This window comes from Hippopotamus amphibius, chromosome 1, assembly GCF_030028045.1.
Source record: "Hippopotamus amphibius kiboko isolate mHipAmp2 chromosome 1, mHipAmp2.hap2, whole genome shotgun sequence".
Classification (NCBI taxonomy): Eukaryota; Metazoa; Chordata; class Mammalia; order Artiodactyla; family Hippopotamidae; genus Hippopotamus; species Hippopotamus amphibius.
Window position 1 is genome coordinate 105,938,639 of NC_080186.1, and position 13,054 is coordinate 105,951,692.

A 13,054-nucleotide genomic window follows, 5' to 3' on the forward strand; every position below is an offset into this window, starting at 1 on the left:
TGACTTGCATTTGTCTGATGATGAGTGATGTTGAGCATCTTTTCGTGTGTTTGTTGGCCATCTGTATGTCTTCTTTGGAGAAATGTCTATTTAGGTCTTCCGCCCATTTGTGGATTGGCTTATTTGCTTTTTTGGTATGAAGCTGCAGGAGCTGCTTGTATATTTTGGAGGTTAATCCTTTGTCCGTTGTTTCATAGGCAATTATTTTTTCCCATTCTGAGGGTTGCCTTTTAGTCTTGTTTATGGTTTCTTTTGCTGTGCAAAAGCTTTTAAGTTTCATGAGGTCCCATTTGTTTATTCTCGATTTTATTTCCATGATTCTAGGAGGTGGGTCCAAAAGGATCTTGCTTTGATGGATGTCATAGAGTGTTCTGCCTATGTTTTCCTCTAGGAGTTTTATAGTGTCTGGCCTTACATGTAGGTCTTTCATCCATTTGGAGTTGATTTTTGTGTATGGTGTTAGGAAGTGTCCTAATTTCCTTCTTTGACATGTTGCTGTCCAATTTTCCCAGCACCACTTATTGAAGAGGCTGTCTTTTTTCCATTGTATATTCGTGCCTCCTTTGTCAAAGATAAGGTGCCCATATGTGTTTGGGCTTACTTCTGAGTTCTCTATTCTATTCCATTGATCTTCCTTTCTATTTTTGTGCCACTGCCATACTGTCTCGATCACTATGGCCTTGTAGTATAGTTTGAAGTCAGGAAGCCTGATTCCACCAACTCCATTTTTCCTTCTCAAGATTGCTTTGGCTGTTCAGGGTCTTTTGCGTTTCCATACAAATCGTAAGATTTCTTGCTCTAGTTCTGTGAAAAATGCCATTGGTAATTTGATCGGGATTGCATTGAATCTGTAAATTGCTTTGGGTCGTACAGTCATTTTCACTATGTTGATTCTTCCAATCCAGGAACATGGTATGTCCCTCCATCTGTTTGTGTCGTCTTTGATTTTTTTCATCAGTGTCTTAAAGTTTTCTGCATACAGATCTTTTGCCTCCTTAGGCAGGCTTATTCCTAGATATTTTCTTCTTTTTGTTGCAATGGTGAATGGGAGAGTTTCCTTAATTTCTCTTTCTGCTCTTCCGTTGTTCGTGTATAGGAATGCAAGAGATTTCTGTGCATTAATTTTGTATCCTGCTACTTTACTAAACTCATCAATTAGTGTTAGCAGTTTTCTGGTAGAGTCTTTAGGGTTTTTTATATATAGTATCATGTCATCTGCAAAGAGTGACAGTTTTACTTCTTCTTTTCCAATTTGGATTCCTTTTATTTCTTTTTCTTCCCTGATTGCTGTGGCTAACACTTCCAAAACTATGTTGAATCATAATGGTGAGAGTGGAAACCCTTGTCTTGTTCCTGTTCTTAGAGGGAATTCTTTCAGGTTTTCCCCATTTAGAACGATGTTGGCTTTTGGTTTCTCATATATGGCTTTGATTATGTTTGCTGATTATTCCATTCATGGTAACATTTTTATACAGAACAGATACCACTTTAGTTGAATCATTCAGAAAATGATTTCCATGAGACAAAAACTAAAAAATAAATCATCACTCCGAAAACTAGCTTTCTGCACTGAGCAAGTTCTGCCTAGGGCTCCAGAGGTTTTGAATAAGCTTGGTGCTTAATTGCTTTAATATATGGTCTATGGGGTTTAGGCTATTTTAATAGCACTTCATATAAATCATTGCAGTGTGACTTTAAGCAAGTCACTTAACTTTGATTAGGTTTCAATTGCTGAAGTTTAGGAAGAATTTGGCCAACTGTTGTTTTCCTGCCATAGAATGTACTCTTGAGCTTCCTCACACCCTAAATTCACCCCTCAGTTTGCATGGGGGTTGTGATGCAGGTGGAGCCCCAGTGCAGAAAAACAATCTGCTTGCTCCTTCCTTTACTTAGTCATGAATGCTTAGAGGGACAGCTGGACGTTGTGGCCATTGTCACCCTTGTGAAACCACCAGCCTAGCCAATCCCAGCAGAGTTAGAGTGACACACAGATCAGGGGAACTGCCCATGTTCCAGACTCACAAACCATGAATAGGATGTAGGTTAGAAGATGACTCTCTTTCCCTGGGTAACCCATGAGCTCATTTACCTGTTACTTGAATGGTTGATGGTTTGAGCCCAACAGATAGTGTTCTGTCACTGATCCCAGGTGTTTTTGAGCTCTGTTTGTGCTGCACATTCTCTGTGCACTACTTCTCTGATCCTGATCCTCACCCTCTCCCTTTCAATCAGATACAGGAAAATACTGCCCCTACTCCTAAGGTTCACGTTAGTTTCTAAAGGGCTTGGTAAAAAGAATTATTTTTTTTAAGGGTAAAAACAAGTTCTGGAATTCCAAGCTCACTGACAATATAACCTTTCTTCCTGAGGCTGAGTTTTCTGCAGCTGCTCACTCCTGGACAGCTGGTACCGATTCCCTGAAGCCAAAGAGCGAGAATACGTCTCTCATTGAACAACTTGGTTTGGGGGGTTCTTTTCTGTCCTTTGTTTGTTTGTTGTTTGTTTTTTATTCCTTGTAGCCAGAAAGAACACACTTCAGGGTAAGAGGATGTTAGAAAGAGTCTATTATAAGATTTGGGCTTTGGTTGGGTGATATGGGGGAGGATGGGAGGACGTAGGGGATGTTCCATATTGAGTACTGTTAGCACCGGCAATTTATGATTGAAGTAAGGAAGTAACAGTCATTTTGTTATGAAAAGAAGAGGAGGTTTGGGATTTTGTAGGTTCCACGGTGACCTTGTTTTTGTCTGTGCCTGGAAATGTTTATGAGGTAGACTTGTTTTGCTTGATTTTCAGTCTCAGAATAATCTTGTGTGAGGCTGATATTCTGTATCTGAGATTGTTTACTTCCAATATGAAAACAAATCAGTCAGGCTGTGAGTGTAAGATTAGTTCAGGGCAGCAGATGCTGATATTTTTTTTCTTTCTCACTGGAAATCCCTAAAAGAGAGAACAGAAAAAGCAAGCACTCTGGTCCTCAAGCTGTAGATGCAAACCTGACAGGGTATCAGAGTGACTTTAACTAAGTGTTTGGAACTGTTAAAAATATTGTCAGTCGTGGTTTGTTTGAGTCCAGGAATGCGCAACCAGCAGGCTACAGTGCCAACTATATCCCCATTATCGCTGGTGTAAGGGTTTTTCTAGTAGCTATTCTTGTAAAAGGAATTTCTCAGCTTAGAAATGGTTTGTACACATGTATCTCATTTTGCTAATCCTGCCCTACTGCCTTGCAAAGAAGCTTTACAAATTCATATTCTCAATCATTTATGAGAAAAGTCTTTTTGCCACTCTGTGTTCAACACTGGATAGCTCTGTACATGCCATTTATTTTGCCAACAATTAACCCCTTATTGAGAGATGTCTTCAAGTGAGTTTACACTCATTGGTTTAACTGACATCCTGGAAAAGCTGATATTTTGATTTTTCTGTGTTCTCTTCTTCTTTATGACTGCTCTGTTCTCTCAGATAAGCTGAGCCAAGTGCAAACATATCACTGTTGCTTGGTGGATGCTCTTGCCTGTTGGGTTCACCTATTGTTCGCGATTTTGAGGGTGAGGGATTGATTCACAGAAGAGATATGAGGTTGTGTTAACTTGACTTCCCTTCACAGACAGCCCAGGCTGCTGCCAGTTGGGAACTCACTCATCCTGAGGAGTGAATCTCCATGATTGAGCCTGAGCAAAATAAAAATTAGAAAACAGATTTCTAAGTGTACGTTTCATTTGAATCGGACATTAACTATTAGATCTTTTCTTCATTTGTAGTGAAAACAAAAGGAGAGACTGTGCCGAGACCAGCTCGGCGACTCGAGGTGAGTGACGGGTGCCTCAAGCTTGAAGAAAACACAGACACAGACTGAAGAGAAAGATGGGACCGGGGGACTCAAGACCTCTAGGATCAAGAGCCTTGCTGATTCATCCCACGTGGCTTTTATTGAGTTCTTGGCTAACACTCCCAGGTTAATCCCATAAACAATCAAAGGCCTCACATGCCTGGGGCAATGATCTTTGTTTGCCTTCTAGGTCCGAGTTGAGCAGGTGTGGATTTGAGCTGGGCCTGGAGAGCAAAACAGCCCTGGGGGCAGGAGACCTCTCTCAGATATTAGGGGTCTGTGCCCCACCCCTGTTGGCCCCTCTGCGGCTGTGCCTGTCTTAGGTTGTTCCTCCCCTGAGGAATCTTTCCCGTCTTTGGCTAACCAGCCATCCTCCAGGGCCAAACAGGGTGATATGAGGTGTGCAAGTGAGAAAGGGGCTGTGCCCCTAGAGACGGCCAACCCTCTGCCTATGCCCCCATAGTCTCCACGCCCCACACCCTCAGCTCCTCCACTGCTCAAGCGGGACCTTCTGAATCCCATCGCTCGGCCCACATACTTAAACATTTTCAAGGTTTCAGAAAGGCTCCTGAATGTCTTCCCACAAGACTGCATTCAAAGGACTTTGTTTGGGGAACTTAATAACAGTGGCTGATGTATTGCTCTCCTGGAATTGGTTCACCTATGCTGGTAACTGATACTTCACATAAGCCTTGTCTGGAGAGCCCAGGAAAACAAGGATCTAAAAACAAATCTGCCACAGGACACAGAGATATATGATAAATTCTTGGATAATATTTTGTGGAGTTAAGTGTTGTACCCTCTTTATTCTTTTCGAGGTTGTTTGGTAACATTAATGACACATTCCTCTACCACCAGAAATGCCCTTCATAGTGTCCTTCATGTTACAAGGGCTTGGAAACAGCCACATGAAGGTGAGCACAAGATTTTTACTGTGATTCTTTGATTTTTTTTTATTTTTTTTGCATACAAGTTTAGCATACGTTTTTTCTGAAAAGTCAGAAAATCAGGTAAGTAGAGATAAGCATCTGAATTAGTTCCCTATTTCTGCCTATTAACAGGTTACAAAAACAATAGTTTAAAGCAATCCATTTTTGTTATCTCAGAATCTTGTTGATTAGAGGTTTGGAAAGATGTAGCTGGGTCCTCTGCCCACACAATTGGCCACTATGTCCTCCCCACCTGAATAGGGCTGATATTGACCACATCGTGGTGCGACCATCTCCCATGAGGGGCTGCCCTCGTGGTCTCGTGTTCCTCTGGGATCCTCTTTATTGACCTGAATTCTAACCCCCACGATTTCTTGCAGCTCACCTGAAAGAAAGAGGCTTAGGAGAAAGCCTGGAATGTGGAGGCCCAGAACTGATCTCTGCCATGTCCTTCTCCAAGAGGAGAATAAAATAACAGAGGTCTTCATAAAACAGGACCCATATGAGGGCTGAGATCCCCAGCGATTAGAGCAGGGGAGAAAATCTAAAAGACAATGGAGGCACTAAAAGCCCCGAATGAAGAAGCAGGGTCCTCTTTGTGTTCCACTTCAGGTAGGTGCCCTTCCTGGAAAAGAAGACATTTCCCCTTGGCAGAGCACCTTGGACAACAGACTTGGTTTGATCCCACTGGGTCATTCTTGTTGCCACTAGGCTTTTGGGGTCTCCATTCTAAAGTGCTTGTTTGAAGGTGTGGCTTCTTCCTTTCATGAAAATCTCCTGGGAATTTCTGTCTGAAATGCAGTTTCTTGGGCCTTTAAGAAGCAGCACAATGACCCTGATGTAGGTACTCTTTAGCTGTGCAGCTAGGGCCCAGGGATTGGGGCCTGTCAGCCGCATGATATCATAGTTACTCATCCAAGGTTAATACTACTTTCTCTGTTTTACATTATACATTCTTCTCCATTATACATGAGGACCATATGCTCAAAGACGGTAATGAAATCACCATGTACAGCAAACTTGGTACGCGGTGGAGCTGGTATTTGCATCTTGGACAGCTATTCCGAGGGCTGTGCTCTCGTTGCTACAGCACAGTCCTAGGATAGGATCGGACTGGAAATACGGTAGCACTAGAACACATCAGTAAAAGTTAGTTTCTCCTTGTTACCTATATTTACCTGCTTGACAAATATTTACCGCATGTTCTATCTGGCAGGCTCTGGAGCAGGCACTGGGGAGGAGGGGTGAACAAGGCACACAGAGCACCTGCTCTCAGGAAGATGACCTCTAGCACCAGAGCCAGGTGTTTTACAGAGAATCACATATATGTTTTTTAAGGATGACCGTGGTGTATTTCATACACATGTTCCTTGCTCCCATTTTGTCAGCAGGGATTGAAAATTGACTGAGTATAAATAATCAGACTTTATTTTACCAGTAGAAATACTGATGTTTGACACAATGTCCTCTGAATTTCAGCTGTAGGTTCCTGGACAGTGTGTTGTACGCTTCGGACAGCGTAGCCTGTGTCCAAACCTGTGTGATGGTTCTACCGTCACTAAGTTGTTCCCAGGGTTTTGAAAATCTCCTGTTCTCTTTGGGAATCAGTTTCTTTATCAGTAAAAAAAAGCTGTTATTCAAGTCCTCCAAAGTCCCTTTCAGTTCACATTTCTCTGAATGCATAAGAGACTGAGATGCATATTAAATGGGACCTGGGAACTGCAGCCAAGAGCAGACCTTGGTATCTTCTCTGTGTGTCTCATGCAGGAGCCTAAGCCAAGCCCAAACCCTGAAAAGACATAAATGATAGAGGAGATGGAAGAAAGAAAATCAGCAGCTTGGAAGAACGAGAATAACACAAAGAAGGGTAAAGAAATGGTAGAGCAGTTGGCTGCCAGCAGAGATGAAAAGAAGGACAAGCTGAGTTCACAAGAATCAAGGGAAAGTGAAGAGTGCACACAGCATTATCCACGTCCTCAAGGAGCAGCCTGAGCTGAGCAGGGAGGACTGAGAGAGTAACTTACTCCACAGTGAACCTGTGCACCTGCCGAGGAGATCCACAGCATGGATCAGGGTTCGTTTGCACTGCTGGGAGCACCAATTCCAAAAGGAGGAGGAGGAGACCCTGAGGCTCTGTGCTGGACCCTGCTGTTTGCACCCGCAGCTGCCCCCACAGCAGATGCCCCAAGTAAGCGTGAGCGTAGAGGGAGAAAGAATGTTTGGAGAAGGGATGGAGATGTCCATTCTTTCCTTCACCAGTTTTGCCCTGAGGTCAGGAGGGGGCAGGGTAAGGGGACCCTTCCATCTGAAGCAGAGGTACTAGTAATATTCTTCCACATTTACACTTGGAAAGACTTTACACCCAGTATTTCTTAAGTATTTGTGAGGGTTTATTTTTCCTCATGCTTTGTGAACAACTTGGAGTTCAGCTATCAGTAAGATTTACCTGAGGACATCAAAGCAGTGGGAAGAAGAATCCAAGTGGATACTTTCAACAAAGTGTGGGGCTCTTCTCAATTAGGTGTTGTGGCAGACCAGAGGATGGGAGGGGAGGCCAAGGACATCTCTTCCTAATGACAGTGAACCCCTGAGAGGAATCACTGCGGAGAGTTGGGTCTTCCTCAGAGTCACCAGAGGTCTGGATCAAAGGGCGTGGATAATGTAGGGCAGGCACGTCCTTAAGGAAGGGGATTTGCTACATCTTGGGAGAAAGCAGAGTATCTCTGAGAGCACATTTGGGAAGGAATGTAGTTGAAAAGGTGGAAGATTTGCAACCACTTTTATTCAATCAGTGAACAAATGTCACTGAGACCCTACTCGCAGCTTGATTCGGTGCCAGGAGACATGAACACAGAGATGATTAAAAGGGTATTCCAACTTTCCTGGAGCTCTCAGTCCAGCGACCAAAAAGTCATGAGAAGTGTAATGGGGGTGGATTCACTGGAGGAAGTGACCCGTGCTGCCTAGGGATGACCTCAGTGTTTCTCGTGGCCGCCCTTCTTTCTTTATCAACAGCTGGTGACCAATCCAGGTCCAACAACTGTGGCTCTCAGCCAGATTTCATCCTCTCATGATACAACTAACATCTGCAATCTATGTTGGCTCAAAGTAGCCAACACTGCCAACGTTTCCAGAGGAAACTGCTGATGTCTGTCTCTACTGTCTATGTCCTGGTCAGTAGGAGAAAGGAACAGACAAATTGAATAAGTCTTATAGTTTCATCATGTCATAACAATCAGGGACTATCTGTCTTCTCTTACAAAAGGCAATGCCTTCTAGACTTCAAATTCTCTCCCCATTTCAAAGACAATTTAAATATTGGTCATATTCCTAGAATTTTAGAACTTGGTGCTTTACCCTTACATTTCAGATCCAGTAAGCAAAGTAAAGGAGTAAAGCAACTTCCAAGTTTGCAGTGAGAATGTAGTGGGGTCTAGCAGTAAAATCCTGGCTTTCACATGCCTGATATCTCTTTAGTGCTCTTAGAAACAGAATAATCTAACACTCCTTGAGTCACTCCTCTATCCCATCATGTTGTACAAAATATAATATCTCTGCTCATCTAGATGACTTGGATCCTAAATTAGCTGAGTTCCACGAATGCATTTACAAAGCCCCTGTGGGTAAAGCACTGTGCTAATTCTACTGTGGGATACGAATGAGGGTACACATTCCTTACTGAAGAAAGTGTGAAGATGACTGTTCCCAGCTCAGCCTAGGTATCTCTCTGTAGGTAGAATAACAACAGCAGACACCAATAGGTTCCACCTGCTGAAAGGGAAGATGAGGATGAGGTGCAATGACTCAGCTCAGTGTCCTCAACTCAATGAAGTCCACTGGCTTGTTTTCAGTTTCCTCTCCCCTGCCTTGCTTGGAAACTCTCTCCAGGTGGTAAACTGGAGCAAATGTAGGCTCATCTGCTTGTTTCTCATCTCTCAGGATCACTCACTGACCTTTACTGCCTGATGGCCAGTCTTTTGAAAATCTCTGTCTCATCTATTTTGTCCAGTTTATTGTTGTTGCTTTCTTTTGCTGTTTCAAGTGGGAGAGTAAATCCAGTTTCTGTTAGTGTGTATTCGTGTGGCACCCCCTTTATAAAATCACAGTTGGAAAATATCTATCAAGATCCTGAAAAGAAACTTTTCCAAAATAAAAAGCACAGTCACAACCAGGGTAAGACTGTGAACGAAGGAAAACCCTTAAACTTGACTGATAAGGAGCTAATATCCAAATATATAAACAGTTTGTAGGACTCAACATCAACAAACCCCAAACAACCCAATTAACAAATGGGCAGAAAACCTGAGCAGACGTTTTCCCAAAGAGGACATACAGATGGCCAACAGGAAAAAAGCTCAACATCAACTATCATCAGGGAAATGCAAATCAAACTCACAGTGTGATGTCACCTCACACCTATCAGAATGGCTATCATCAAAAAGAACACAAATAACAAACACTGGCCAGGATGGGGAGAAAAGGGAACCTTGACACATGGTTAGTGGGCACAGAATTATCACATAACCCAACAATTCCAGTGCTGGGTATGCATCCAGAAAAACCCCAAAACACTAATTTGAAAAGATACATGCACCCCGGTTTTCATAGCAGGGTTATTTAGAATTGTCAAGATAGGGAGGCAATCTATGTGTCCATCAACAGATGAACGGATACAGAATATGAGGTATATGTAGTAAATGGAATACTTCTCAGTCTTAAAAAAATCAATGAAGTTTTGCCATTTGCAACAGTATGGATGGACTTGAAGAGTACTGTGCCAAGTGTAATAAGTCAGACATCACTTATATGTGGAATCCTCAAGAATACCACAAACTAGTGAATAAAACTAAACAGAAACAGACTCACAGACATAGAGAACAAACTAGCGGTTACCAGAGGGGAGCGGGGAGGGGGAGGGGCAACCTAGGGATCGGGATGAAGAGGTACAAACTATTATGAATAAAATAAGCTACAAGGGTATATTATTCAACACCGGGAAGATACTCAATAGGTTATAATACATATAAATGGAATATAACCTTTAAGTTGTGAATCACTATATTGTACATGTGTAAATTATATAATAATGTATATCAACTCTACGACCAAAAACAAAAAGTGTATTTTAAAAGCACCATACCCGTTTTAAGGACAATGCTGGCCTGACTCTATGTTGGGGATTGCAAACCCCATAGCCCCTTGCCCAAAGGCTGAGGGAATGTTCCCTTGAGGTCTGTGGTGAAAACCAGTCCTTTGTGAGTGGAGATGCCTCTTGAAAAGCATGTCACCCTTGATTATTCCTATTCTCCAAAAGGTCCTTCAAAGGAAGGGTGAACGTGACTACAAAGTGGCCCAATGGAAAGTTCCAGCTTTGGGGCTTTCGTGGAGTATCTCTTAGGAAACACTGCTTCCAGGCTGACTTATGTTCCCTGAGGAACCAGGGAGAGACACCAAACATTTCAAATTGGTGGGCTACAACCCAGGCACTGAAAGAGGGGCAGAGATTCCCAGACCCTCTCTCAGGAACCTCATCGGTTGCTCCAAAAGAGACCCCACAAAGTCCTCCACTCACAGGATCTTCCTCCTCTTGGTGGTATAAAATGACCCTGTGCCTTATTTGCTAAGCAGGGGACACAGCGCTAGATACTACTGTTTCTTGGGTGTATTGCCATGCCAGTTATACAAAAGAAAAGAAAGACGGGAAAGCTAGGTGAGGTATTAGAAATATCTGTCCTCCCGGGGCTGCAAGAGGCAGTCACCTGGCCACACAGGTCTCCCTGAGTTTAAGACCTCTGGTGGTGGTTCTGCAGTAAAGGAATAAGCTGGTCCACTTTCTTTCCAGCAGAAAATGGGGAATGGGACTGGTCTGAAATAAAGTGTTCTTCATTGGCTGATTAGGGCCTTAATCCTCATCAACTATGATGGTTGTCAATTCAGTCTGGCCCTGGAAAGGAATACAGCATTTTTCCCCAAAACAAACTTAGAAGGGGAGTAGGAAGGTTTATCTTCCAGGAAAATGTATCTAGGAAATGCTCCCCAAGAATTTGCCCAAACTACTGAATATATTTACAGTGGTCTGTTATTAACCATTACCTGTCAGGAGAGTGTGCAAACACTGTCCCCCATTACCACAAATTGTGCCGTCGAGTTTCCTAAATTTGGAGAAATCAAAGGGCTCAGTACATCCGGAGTGCAACGGATAAGCCTTTTTTTTTTTTGGAAAACCATCTTCCTGATCATGGGATCTCCCTGGCGCCTGTACCACAACAATGCAAGATACCAATAATAGAAGAAATTGTGTGAGAGAGAACAGAGCATATATGAGAAGTCTCTATCTGCTCAATTTGTCTGTAAACCTAAAACTGTTCTAACAAGTAATGTCATAAATTTTTAAAAAAATGTAATGATGCAACACCCTCAAATCAAAGTGTTGCTGGCATCCTATAACTGCATAGTTAATACTAGCCCTTGAGGTGCACCAACCTGGAGTCTGACCAGGCCTATGCCATCAGCCTCTGCAGCCTGGCAGTTCCCCTGGAATCTGGCTGTGGAAACATGTAGGTCAAGGTGGCCGCAGAGCTCCATATGGTGCAGAGAGAACACTGGAATGTGGTGACGGCGGGGAGAAACCATCGGAGGGCCGAGGTCGGTGAAGATCCAGGACGACTCAGATTCAGCAGCTGCCCCACCCGCGGCCACAGAGCAAAGGACAGGGAGGACAGGAACTGAGAGCTACCGGATGAGGTGGCTGCCTGAAAGATAAAAGCAGCTCAGGAGGCTTTGGTCAATTTTGAGAATGGGAAGCAGGAAAATGAGTTGAAGTACGACTCGCATGTTCCGTGGTGGCTTGAACCACCAGTCTTCCAGGTAACAGCACGCTCGCATACTGTACTCACAGAGCCGCATTACACACTCTTCTGCTGTTGCCACGGGGTGAGAACGTGCCCCCCAACCCCTCCCTCCGGTTCTGAAAACACACTCAGACTGGCCACTCAGGACACGCTGTTCTCACATGGGGCACATGAGGGCCTTGATACCAGGGAATGGGCCAGGCTGCCTGCTCCTCGCCGCCTCGGGAGCCTCCGCTCAGGTGACAGGGGACCGCCACAGCCTCTGGGGCTGCAGCCCGCCCTGTGCCCCTCTTCCCTGCGCATCCCCCTCCGCGGAATGCGAGGCTGGGACAGGCTTTCAAAAGTGGCCGACGTTCAAAACTTTAAAACTGGCCGCTGAGCCATATAAAGGTCCAGAGGCTGGAAACGTCGACGGGGAGCCCGTGGGCCGCGCTGAGCTCCGCTCCCAGGACCCAGCGGCCGCCTCAGTCTCGGGGACGCGCGTGGGCGGAGAGGGGGTGAACCCGGAAAGCGGAGGAGGAGCACGAAGGGGAGGGAGGAAAGAGCCCAGAAGAAACACTGTCAGCTGCTCACACCCGACCTCACCCCTCAGGGCGCCAGCGGCCTGGGTGCTCGCGGTGCGACGGGTGGGGCCGCGGCCGCTTCGGCTCCCATCCGGTTCCCAACAGAGAGAGGACGCGCCGTCCCCCGACGAAGCCGGCAGCGCCCCGCGCTTCTACCCTTGCACCTGGGTCCCAGGGAGGGGACACCCCAAGAAGTGCCTAGCCCTGTCCTGAGGACGTTCAGAGCTCCCAGGGCAGCGGCTAGAGGACAACTGCAAAGAAGGGGAAAGGAAGTTTGCGGGTTTTTTGGCGTTTGGGTTTTTTTTTCTGGCGGGAATTTTACCTCAGGGCAGAAAACTCTAGAAATGCCGGCAGAGCAGGCGCATTTGGGGGAGGCCGCCAAGCCGTCCCCTGTCGCTCCTCCCGAATGGACTTCGTGTCTTTCCACGACGTACAAACCTGAGGGCAGGCGAGTCAGGCGCCTCCTGGCGTCGCGGAGGAAGCGGGCTCGGGGCGGGGGGACGAGAGCGCCCGGCGGGAGGCGGGTGCTGGGCCCGCGGGGCTGCGCGAGGCCTGGCTCCGCGGCGGGAGGGGCGGGCCTGCGGCGGTTCCATGGTGTCATGGTGAGCACTCTGGACTCTGAATCCAGCGATCCGAGTTCGAGTCTCGGTGGGACCTTTCCCTTTAGGCCGTGCCGGCGTCTTTTACTCCCGCAGCCAGAACTCAGTCTCCTGCCGAAGCTCGCGTTCCTCCGGCTCCTGTTCCTGCCACCGCAGGCACCTCGCAGCCGCGTCCCTGACCTCTGCCGGCTCCTTCTCAAGAAAACCCGCTTCTCCGACCTGCGCGGTCCACATGGGCAGGTGGCGCGCAGGTGGGGGACGAGCCCGGGGTGTCCCCGCT

General features: G+C 45.7%; 2 non-coding genes across 2 annotated transcripts; one reads left to right on the forward strand and one right to left on the reverse strand.

The window, feature by feature from the left end:
* Window positions 1–10,858: 10,858 nt before the first annotated feature.
* Window positions 10,859–11,023, reverse strand: LOC130842053 (U1 spliceosomal RNA). The gene has a single exon (XR_009050335.1). It is a non-coding gene; the product is annotated as a U1 spliceosomal RNA (small nuclear RNA).
* A 1,737-nt stretch (window positions 11,024–12,760) lies between these two features.
* On the forward strand, window positions 12,761–12,832 carry TRNAQ-CUG (transfer RNA glutamine (anticodon CUG)). The gene has a single exon. It is a non-coding gene; the product is annotated as a tRNA-Gln (tRNA).
* The last annotated feature ends 222 nt before the right edge of the window (window positions 12,833–13,054 follow it).